This window comes from Artemia sp. Qi Xiang Cuo, chromosome 5, assembly GCF_049724085.1.
Source record: "Artemia sp. Qi Xiang Cuo chromosome 5, ASM4972408v1, whole genome shotgun sequence".
In the NCBI taxonomy this organism is placed as follows: domain Eukaryota; kingdom Metazoa; phylum Arthropoda; class Branchiopoda; order Anostraca; family Artemiidae; genus Artemia; species Artemia sp. Qi Xiang Cuo.
The window spans coordinates 40320377-40332623 of NC_142798.1; the positions used below are offsets into that span (position 1 = coordinate 40320377).

Sequence of the window (12247 nt, forward strand, 5' to 3'; positions counted from 1 at the left end):
TGGTATAAGGAACAAGTTAAAAGATCAACCGGAATGGCAAATGTAGTTTGACTAATATTAGACATGTAGATATTCATTACTAAATAATATTAAAACACTTTGATGTCGATTTGTTTTTACTGTTTTTAAGGACATATCTAGGACCTTTATAAACTTAAGGACCAATTGAAGAAGATATATGGACGTATCCTAGACTCTAGAGGTTTACAAGATTTTTCTATGCTTTAAAACTTCAAACAAATTTAATTTTTCCTTTAATTTAAGGTAAATCCATATATTTCCAGATTTTGATGTATATTTTGTAAGATGTGCATGGAAGGAATTTTGGATGGTCCTTAAGGAATCGTCTTCGATACCCTCCTATGCTTCCTACTTCTACGCACAAACGTTTTTACCTCCATATTTGTCGTTGTGAAGCATATGACCAAGAAATGTGCTGTGTTATTGAGCTTCTATGGGATGGCGTATCTAAGAGAGTTTGGGGCAAGATTCAATCCTTTTCCGCGAGATTTTAGTTGCTTTCAAACAGTTCGTGGTAACGTACCGTAAGGATAACTGTAAGTAAGGAGCGACACGGTTCAATAGTAACCGAACCTCTAAAAAACAGAATTTTGATATCAATAGATATATCAAAAGAAGAAGCTTGTTATTCTGACTCCAAATATATAAAATTCATCAAGTTTAGTGATACCCATCAAAAACTACGCGCCTGAGAAAATGTGTCTGATTTTCAAGAAAGGGGGAAAACAACCCCTAAAATTCAAGGGATCTTAATGAAAATCACATCATCAGATTCGGCGTATCCAAGAACCCAATTGTAGAAGTTTCAAGATTCCATCTGCAAAAATTTTGGAATCTTGTGTTTTTGGCCAGAAGAAAGGTAACGGACGCGTTTTTTTTTTTTTTTTTTTTTTTTTTTTTTTTTTTTTTTTTTTTCAGGGGTGATCGCATCGAACCAATAGTCCTAGAATATTGTGAAATGGCTCATTTGAATGCAAATCAAAAGTTCTAGTGTCCTTTTTAAGTGACCAAAAAAATTAGAAGGCAACTAGACCCCTCCCACCCTCCCTTTTTCCTCAAAGTCGTCTGATCAATTTTTTTAGATAACCATTTTGTTCAGCATAATTGGAAGGCCCAATAATTACATTACTTACTAAAAACAAAATACATTACTTTTAAGAATGCGTTACAGAATACATTACATAGCTATATTACTTACTAAAAACAGAATATTCAAACACCTACATGCTGCATGTCAATAAGCTGTATGTCAAAAGCGCACTTTGGGTACCATTTCTGGAAAGGAAAGTCTGGGAAATATGAATAAGGCACTATCACAATATCTATGGTTGAACTAAAAACAGAATATCATCTCAATTTTTAATGGCTATCTATGAATTTTTTGAGATAGGCATTTTGTTCAGCATAATTGGAAGGCCAAATAACTATACCTTTGGAGATAACACGACCCTCAACAGCTCCTGGGGAAAGGTCTTTAAGTTATAAATTTGGCTCTACGTTTACGTGGAGTATTTATTATTGGGAAGTATGCATACATTTTTCGGGAGGAGGGGGGGATGAATTTTCTCCTGGGAGATTTTCTACGGGGAAAGATGTTTCCTGAGGGGAAATTTTACGCTGGGGGAATTTGCCAAAATTCCTATATGAATTTGTTTTTATTAGTCTTAATTTCTTTTTGCTGACTCAATTTTACATGTTAAAGGAAATTGTCTGGGAGAAAATTTTTACCGGATATGAGAGTAGTAAGTATATATTGAATTTGCTCTCTTTACGTTCCCTGGCAGCTTTCCAGGGCAGATTACCAGACTGGTTATTTGGCAGTGTATAATGTAGTCAAACATGTTTTGAAAGTATGGTCGTAATAATATAATTTAAACAGACAGATTTTTTTTCTGTTTTTGATAAGAATTGCACAATGAATGTACGTCATGAGTTCACGTGCACATTCTAAAAAAACTGGTATGTTATAAAGTAGTCAAACATGTTTTGGGGGCACGCACAAAATTATGTAACTCAACATCCGTTTTTATTCATCATTTAAATCTCTTATAAAATGGTCATGCATTATAATTTAATTTTCATTATGTTTCAACACATCGAACATAGTACACGGAATTTTATTAACCTTGAAAACAATGGATATTTCTATTTTAAATGTGAGTATAGTTTACTGGATTTATTTCCAGATAAATTCAAATTTCAGGGGGACTTAGCCCCCCTCCCCTCCAACAAAACAAATCCTTAAAATATGATGTGTATAGTCGTTAGAAAACGCTAAGTATGGTTTTTTCTATTATGTAAAACAAAAACCCCCTCCTCCCTTGCAGTGTTACGACCATAATTCCTTACTTTTTAGTTATTTCGTTCAAAAATATCCTTTTCCCCATCGTCCATCTAAAATGTGCTATCTTTTTCCGGTTTGAATAAAACCATCCATGTTTATAATCCTGTTACCAAAGAGGGGACGATTTCAAAACAACATTGGCATGCGTCTTATCGGGGTTAAGACTCGTTGACAAGAATTTCTTTTTTTTTTTGGACCAAATTAGACTAGATGTATTTGATGAAAGCAAAAGGCTTTAACAGATGATTAAGAGGCTTTTATAAAAAATATAAGACAGGGAAGGGGCCAATGTATCAATTCTAACACGTTCATTGTAAGGTGAAAAAAACAAGCTATTTCTTCGAATGAAAAGTAAAGGGGGAGGGAGTGAGTTCTTTGTGCAGACACGTATATCCTTTGACAAGAAAACTAATGTGGTCATTCCGACACATACCACTGAAGTTTAGTGTTCGGTCAGGTTTTAATATAGTTGACTATTTTTTAGATCTATATTTTAAATCATTGTATTGGATTTGATGCAGTGGGAGGGGAGGGAGAGGGGGACTCTTTGTGCAGACTAATTTTTCTTCTGTAAAAAGGAGGATCGTTTTTCCATGCTAAATTATTCTTCTTTTTAAGGAGAAGAAAGATTCCTACAATTACCCCACCCCTGAAAAGAGAACAAGATGGGATGATACCACATCGATGCAAGCTGCAAGACCATCCATCATCAGATATGCTAGCTCTATTACAGGTTCTATGGACCAACCGGGGCCCTCTCATGACAGTGCCAGCTCTGCACAGACCACTATGCAACCTGGTAGAAAATTCAAGAGGGAATGGATGCTTTCTCATAATGCGTCGGTATTGTCTGCTCAAGATCGGGAGGAGGCCACCCTTCATGCTTTTCCAGGGACTTGAGATGTACAAGTGCAGTGAGAATTCGGAAATGTGGGTATTTTCACCTCTAGCTTCTACCTCTTTCTATCCAACTTTTTTTTTAAGTATTTTCTTTTCGCCATTTTTCAACACCGTAAAAGTATATGTCAGATATATTAAAATGTTAATCCCCCCCCCCCCCAACCATTGTTTTAAATTTCTCTGCTCCCCACAGAGATAGCTGAATGTAATGCATTTTTTTTGTTTTTTGATTGGCAAAGAAAGCGCTCTTTTGCGTCTTTCTGAACTTTCTGTGGGAGGGGGGTGGAGGCAAGTATTTAGTTTAAATAATTCTAGGAGGAATTGAGTTTTGAGGTGAAAAAAATGAATATGTTTTTTTAACTTTATAAAATAATGGTTATTTCACATAGAAAATAAAACCTTTTTTCTATAGGTTAATGAATTAGCCTTTTCGCCGTTTTTCAACACCGTAAAAGTGTATGTCAGATATATTAAAATGTTAATCCCCCCCCAACCATTGTTTTAAATTTATCTGCTCCCCTCAGAGATAGCTGAATGTAATGCATTTTTTTTGTTTTTTGATTGGCAAAGAAAGTACTCTTTTGTGTCTTTCTGAACTTTCTGTGGGAGGGGGGTGGAGGCAAGTATTTAGTTTAAATAAATCTAGGAGGAATTGAGTTTTGAGGATGGGGTGAAAAAAAAATGAATATGTTTATTTAACTTTATAAAATAATGGTTATTTCACATAGAAAATAAAAGCTTTTTTTCTATAGGTTAATGAATTAGCCTTTTCGGCATTTTTTCAACACCGTAAAAGTGTGTGCGTGTCTGTGTGTGTGTGCGTGCGTGTGTGTGTGAACGTGTGTGCGTGTGTGAGCGTGTTTGCGCATGTGTGCGTGTATGTGTGTGTGTGTGAGCAAATGTGAATTTGCGTGCATGTTTGTGTGTGTGTGTGTGTGAGCGATGCATGCGTCACGTCTACTCGATAATTCATTGAGATAGTACAATTTCAATATCAATGTAATGGTTGAATGACATATATTTTCATATCATTATTTCCTATGTTTGATCTAAGTTCTGTAATTTTTTCAAAATACATATCTACTGAATTGTATTTTAATGATGATTTTGAATATCTCTAAATTATTTCGTTTAACTTAATCCATCAAAAGTTATGAGAAAACATTCTGACATCTCCTAATTTGTTTCCGCAGCACGTTAATTTGTTTCCGCAGCACGTTTCTATCTGACTTCAGAGACAATTACTTATAGGCTAATGGAATATAGGCTAAGGGGTTAGAAACGTATTTTCAACCTGTAAGAATATTTCAGCGTGTGTGCGCATGTGTGTGTGTGTGTGTGTGTGTGTGAACGTGTGTGTGTGTGTGCGCATGTGTGTGTGTGTGTGTGTGCGCATGTGTGTGTGTGTGTGTGTGCGCATGTGTGCTATTAAAAAAATTTTTGTAATTCATTATTCACTTGTTTTGTAAATAAGGCTATAAGCAAAAAATTTTTACTTATTATGTATTTGTTTGATAAATTTAAATTCAATTAAGAAAAAAAAATTTTTTTTGATAAAAAAAAAGTGTGTAATAATTGTGATGAAACTCTTGTCAAAGAAAAAAAACTTATTCCATTCTTTTTCTAGTCTCAGGGGGAAGCTGTGAAAACTTCTGCCTTCCCTGGCCCGGGACTTCAAAGTATCATGGGTAATTGTCCTCTATCACCGGATGATGTTAGCGAAGGTAAGCTGTTTAATATCCCCCTAGATTTTCAATTTACAGCTGAAGAAATGGACAGTCTTATGCAAATTATTGGACCTAATGTTCCCGGGGATATTTTTGACTATAGTTCTATAGTTAGTAAATTGGATCCTGTACAAAAAGATGCAGGACATGAAAATAGTGGCATATCCCCGGAATTATGTGAATTTTTTTTTTTAGCATCTGCTCTAGGTCACTTGAAAATACATAGAGTAGATTTTAATCCTCCCGAAGAAAACGCGGTTGACGGGAGCGTTATTTTAACAGACCCGGTAAATGTTCTCCATAGCTACATCGACAGAATTCGAGAACGAATTGAGATTCAGATTCAGAAATGGGGGGGGGGGGTCAAGGAGGGAGTAAGTAAGTGGTAAATAAAAAAGTTTATCTGCAATAGGAGACATATGGGGCTACTTTTTATTTTCATTTTTCAACAAGCAACCAAACTTCTTACCCGGGTCTAAAAGAACTTGAGGGCAACTTTTTCAACACGATCAATAAATTAATATTGACTTTGGACACGTTTAACGAGAGGGGAAGTGGGTCCACCATTTTATACATTGAACACATGGATCTGAATCTCAGTAGATTAAAAAAAACTTTATTTTAAGAGGGGCAGGGGGTACTCGACGAATAAAATGCCACCCAGATTTGTCGGCTACAGGAGGAGTTCAGGGTTTCAAGTTTGAAACGGGGCTGCAATGCTTTAAATATGCATTTTTAGCAGCAGCCCATAAAACATTAAAAAAAGATTCATCAATGAAAAATCTCGAAGGCCTTGAACGTGATGGTGAAGAAAATTTCCCTAAAATAAATTTTGATTGTTTAGAGGGGAAGTATCCGGTGTCCTTGAATGAAATAACCATCTTCGAAAAGCAAATGTAAATCTTGGGTTGGGGGTAGTTGTTCTCCAGTATGACACGGAATTCGTAAATGAGGGAAAGAAACCAAATGAAAAAGGGGTTTTGTATTCAGTTAGGACACCGATGGTGGATAATGTTAAAAATTCGGTTTGGGTTATTTACGAACCTCCCAAAGATGTAGATTCCTATGGTCATTTTTTTCCCATTACAGCAATAAGTCGACTCCCATCTCAAGGTGTGAAGAAAGGGAACGTCTCTATTGCCCCATGTGCCTTTCCCCATTCACATCTGAGCGAACATTCTCGGATCACATCGGGCATTGAAAAGTTCATGGCAATCAAAGAATTGAAATGCCGGAAGAAGGCAAAGATACTTTAAAATTTAAAAATTTCCAAAATTCCCTGCTACAAGTTGATAAAGTATGTTTAGATTGTGAATGAAGACTGGTGGAGGTATCAAACCCATCAAGGCCAAATATAATCAAGGAACACAAACTAGTTGCGTGTTCCTATGTGCATGCCTGTTGCGATTCCAATAATAAAAAGCTGTTGGTAGTTTTTTTTTTTGCAATGGATGAGGACGGTAGTATGGAAAAGGTACTGATATCTTTAATAAAAACAGTAAACGGCACAATTTCACGATTGCGTCACACCAACTACCCAATGACATTATCAGATAAGGAGCAACTGGCACTAGAAAAGGGAACGATTTGTTGGGTTTGTAGAGGTGTTCTTGCCCCAAAAGACGCTGTCCAGGATCATAATCACCATATTGATCGCAATTCAACGGGAAAAAGTAACTTTCGGGGGTGGGCTCACAGTTCATGTAATTTAAAAATTAAACAGCAACTCTTTCTTCCGGTTTTTATACATAACTCTAACTACGATCTGAAGTATGTACTACCAGCAGTGGCACATCTTCAAAGAAATGGAACAGTGGATGATGCATGGGTGATAGACAGCTTTTCCTACAAAATCATTCCTAAATCATCGGGAAAGTTGCTTTTTTTGGAATTTATGTGGAGATTTATTGAAGCCGATGTTGAGTACACGAATAAAATTCGCTTTTTAGATTCCTACAGTTTTTTCCCCAAATCATTTAGCGAATTAATTAAGGTGCAGAAAAACGATGACGGCTGCAACGCTTTCCCCCTTCTAAAGCAATAATTTTGCAATGATTGATATTATTTGTTAACGGCCAAGGGTATATATTCTTATAATTATTATTGTTCCATGTCGAGATTTATCGAAGAAACTACTCTCTCAAATAAATCGTACCACTGTCTACACGATCAGAGGTTCACCCCTGATGAATATAGTTTCGCTAAAAAAGCGTGGGAAGAGAAAGAATGTAAAAATGTGCTGTACTAATGCAAGCTTTATTTATCGAGGGATGTGTTAACTTTGATTGAAAATATGTTTAAAATTTACGGACAAAATATATGGGGAATTTAATCTTGATTTGGGCTATTATTTTTCATCTCCTCATCTAGTGATGGACCTCATCCTAAAAATTAGCGGGGAAAAAATAGGGTTAATCACAGACATTGATCAGCACCTGCTCATCGAAAGGTCAATGAGGGGTGGATACGTTTTTCACGGGGATCGTATCTTGGAAACTGATCCAACTGGAGAGAAGACAGGGACAAAATCGGATGCAGTTTTCCTTGATATGAATTCTCTCTACCCCTCGGCCATGTCTCATTATGCACTACCTTGCGGTGACTAAAAATGGCTCAATGACCCTCAAGCTCCCCATTTCCCCAACATTGACAACAGTGTTTAGGAGAATAGGCCGGTTGGTTCGTTTTTTGAAATCGATGGGGAGATACCTGTTGAGCTTCACGATTCAGTAAATGATTTAGTTTTTCCGTGCATCAATAGACTTGTGACTAGGGACTCTTTGAGCCCCCACAATAGGCATTTAGTCGAGGTGGATGGATTGCACTGGTCACCTTCAAAACAAAAACTTATTGCTGACCTTTTGCCAAAAAAAATATTGCTTAACATCATTTGGCTTTAAAATGGATGTGCAACAACGGTTTGAACGTCACAAAGGTTCACAGAGCGCTCCAGTTTAGTCAAAAACCCTATCTGAAAATGTTTGTTGAAACTTTTGTCAACAAACGTTTTGAAGCACAGACGAAAGCCGAAAAAGAAATTTATAAGCTCATTTGGAATTCAGCTTTCGGAAAAATGTGCGAGTGTTCGCAATAGAAATCGTTGTGACGTTGTGAACGATCCCAAACAATGTGCTCGAATTATTGCCGATCCAAACTACACTTCCTTTAAAATCATTGGCCCGGACATCGTACTATTGAATAGAAAAAAAGAAACATTGTCCTGAATAAAAATATTGCTGCAGGCAGTGCGATCTTGGAGATCTCTAAAAAGCTCATGTTTGAATTCTACTACAATGTGGCTAGGGTACAGTGGCCGGAGAAGGGGCAAGTGGAGGTCTGCTACGGGGACACGGATTCTCTAGTGTTAAAAATAAAAACCTCAAATCTAATTGATGATTTGGCGCACGATGAAATTATCAGCTCACGGATGGACTACACCAATTGGAGTGGGCTATACCCAGAGCTAGTGAAACGTCGGGCGCATAATCAGATTTTATTTTTTTAATCAGAAACGGGAAGCAACATTATTTCCAGTGTTGTATTTGTAAGTCCGAAGGAGTACTTTATACAGACACATGACAAGGAAATCAAGAAACGTTGCAAAGGAGTGCACACGCGCTCTGTGGATAAGAATTTTGACTTGGACATCTATAGGAATTGTATTGTTCAAAATACAATTTCACGAGCCAAATTGCTGGCAATTCGTTCTCTCAACTACAGGAACTTTACTGTAAATGTAGAAACAATTGCCATAAGTACCATCTCCGATAAGGTCTATGTTTGTCAAGACGGTGTGACTACCCTCCCCCTTGGGCACTATTTAACTTCAGACCGGGCCGAATGTGTTATCCTTAGGGAAAGTCTCGGTTTGAATAAAGTCCAGTAAATTTTACTAAAACCTTGGGGGGGCCTCGCGGCCTTTGGGGGGGGGGGGCCTCGCGGCCTTTGGGGGGGGGGGGCCTCGCGGCCCGGGGGGGGGGGGGTGCCGGCCGCCAGCGGGGGGCGCACCGCCAGCCACTACCAAAGTTATCTTTTTTTTTACTTAGAGGAGATTTTTTTTGTGCTTTTGTAAATATACATGTTTCATTAAAAAAAAAGTGATATCATTTTAAGTGCTTTATTCTAATAAATGTTGTATTTTTTCTATAAATAAATAAACAAAAAACAAGTGTATTTATTTAAGTTTTTTTTATCTGTGTCCATGTAAATGTTGCATTTTTTATTATAAATAAAATTAAAGAAAAGTGTATTTTTTTCAAGTTTAATGTGATTTTTTTTCAATGTAGTATTTTTTAGTATTGTTACTTTTTTACGAATATAATAAAAGAAAATATGATTCTTTATTCGTCTTCTTCTTCTTATTGTTATTCTTGAACGTAGTAGTAGTAGGGAAATTATTTATTCATTAGATAGCTATGGTCTACAGTTAGTTGTCCAAGTGAACTGTTGAAAGGAACATGTATCAATTCAAAAAACCATTCATATCGTTTCTATGTTGGCCCTCAATGTCAGGCAAAACAACACTCTTAACTAAAATAATTAAAAATTGCGATAAAATGTTTAAGGAAAAGCCGAACAAAATCTACTATTGTTACAGTATTTGGCAGGAGTCATACGATAAAATAAAAGCATTTGCTGCCACCACGGGTTTGGTGCAGATACAATTCATACAGGGACTTGATGTTTTCAGCATTATTGAACCAAACTCTTGGCTGATCGTTGACGATATGGCTGATTGAACAGTGGTCGCAGGAAATGCTGCAATTGTTCACTGTTCGCTCTCATCATGAACAGATTTCCGTTACTCTGGTTCTACACAATCTCTTTCATCAGAGCAAATGTATGCGAACACTTGCATTAAACTGCAACTACTATATCATCTACAGAGTTGTTCGTGATTCTAGCTCGCTATTAACCCTCAATAAGCCAGTATATCCAGGTGTCCCCAAATTTCTGCTCTCATCATACAATCAGGCAACTAATAAACCCTACGGCTATATCCTATTAGATCTTAATCAAAATACACCCGAAGATCTGCGTGTAGTCACAGATATTTTCGACAATGAAATTACATAATATCTCACTGTGAAAACTAAAACTACCTATTAGTTGCTATCGTGACCCTAAAGAAAATACATTAAAATAGACCTCTGTTTTTGGTTCTAATAACTTCAAAACCCTCGCTTATGACACCCATACTCAAACATCTTATTGACAATGATTTGATTAATCTAATATCTGAACTTTTTTTAAATTTGACCGAGGTTAATGTTAAACTGCCAGAATTAGTTAAGCAACAGGCAAAGCAACATCGTTCAATTGTACGTACATTGGCCTCTAAAAAAAAAGGAAAGAATTTTAAAAAGAAACGACTTCTTCAGGCGGGCGGTAGCTTTTTCACACTTTTACTGCCGATAATTGCAGGACTTGTAAACAGTTTTCTCTAGATGGCAAAACCCTATAAATTGACTCCAATAGAACTCGCTCTCTCACCCGTGGAACAGTTTGAGAACAATCTGAGTAAATTCCTTGACAATAAGAATATTGAGGATGATAAAAAACTGCTTTTATTTCAAGATGCACTTTACAGAATTGACAAACATGAGACCTATCGTGTGAAGGCAACTGCTGCTGCTGCCATTGATCACAAAAATTAATCATATCCTCAAGAGTCTGCAGGAACACGATTAAAGAAGGAGGAATTGGATTCAATTGTATTGAAAATCGGAAATCTAATGCCCCACTCATATCGTGAACAAAGTAAATGACTCCTAAACTATCTCGTGGAAAGTGGTCAAGATCATATTCAAGTTGATAGCAATGGGAAAGGGATTATAATTCAGGGCAAGAGCTATATTCTACATGATTTAATCTCTGATATGGTTACAAATTGTAAAGGACTATTATCATTTGACTCTCATTTATATAACTTTCTAAATACATTAAACTTTCCCAAAAGTCTTATTAGCAATAGACAAATTCTAAAAAATTAAATGAACATGTACCATTGTCAACACCATTAAAATATGAACATGAAGAAGAAGAAGATTTTAAATCGATTTTGGAAAATACTAGCACACCACTGACTGCTAGACAAAAGCGAAGACGTATCAAGTCAACGTCACCACCACCACCACCAACCGCCAGTATACAAAAGGGTAGCGGACCTTACACAACGTGTTTACGTTCAAAATGGTTGAAGTTCTGAAAGATGTTTATGAAAATATTCGTGAGGTGGGGAGTTTAAGTTCCCCCACCACTCTTTTCAAGGTCACTGGTGTTCACACTAAAAGTGCACAAGACTATCTACAAAATGAATCAAGTTACACTCTGCATAGAAATCATATACTTCGTGCTAATCAATATAGAAAAACTAAAGACTTTTTCCCATTGCATATAATGCAAGCAGATCTCCTAACTCTAGATGAGATTCAAAGACGTCACAGTACACCGTACAAGTACATTCTACTTGCAATCAGTGTTTTTAGACGCTATGCATATACAATTCCGTTCCGATCAAAGAGAGGCATTGACGTTGCTCAGGCCATTGAAAGTATTTTCGAACAGGATTCGTATAAAAAAATTCAAACGGATCGTGGAAGCGAATTTGTTAACCCCCATGTTGCAAAAGTTCTAGTGAAATATAGTACACTGCTCTATCATAGTCATAGTCCTATAAAGGCTGCATTGGCCGAACGATTGATAAGAACTATTCAAATATTAATTTTAAGATATTGTAAATTAAAAAATTAACCTACTTTTATTCATTATTTAGATAAAATAATTTTGTTCTATTATAAATGACCTCATCGATCATTGTCCAACTCAACCGGAACGGAAGTTCATCATTCTGATCATGATACAATTGACACTTTTCTTCAACAGTATTCCAATGAAACGATTGTCAAGAAGAAAAATAAATTCAATGTTGGTGATACTGTTCGAATTAATAGAACAACTAATTTTTTTGAAAAAGGTAATTACTTGTGGTCCACAGAACTTTTTAATGTGGCAAAAACCCTGTACAATAAACCCATAACTTATCGCCTGCTTGATATCAAAGATGAAAAGATTCTCGGTGGCTTTTATGACTATGAACTACAAAAAGTTAAAAATAATAGTGAAATCTATCAAATTGAAAAGATATTAAAGACTTGTACACACAAAGGTAGGAAACAGTTACTTGTTCGATGGCTAGGATACAACTCTGATTTTGATTCCTGAATCAGTATTGAAGATATTGACAATGCCCAAT

General features: G+C 36.3%; 1 protein-coding gene across 1 annotated transcript in view; it reads right to left on the minus strand.

Annotated features, from left to right (window-relative positions):
- The window catches only part of LOC148952134 (glutathione S-transferase 1-like), a 135173-nt gene that overhangs the window by 44917 nt on the left and 78009 nt on the right, over positions 1–12247 (minus strand). The window lies entirely within an intron of this gene.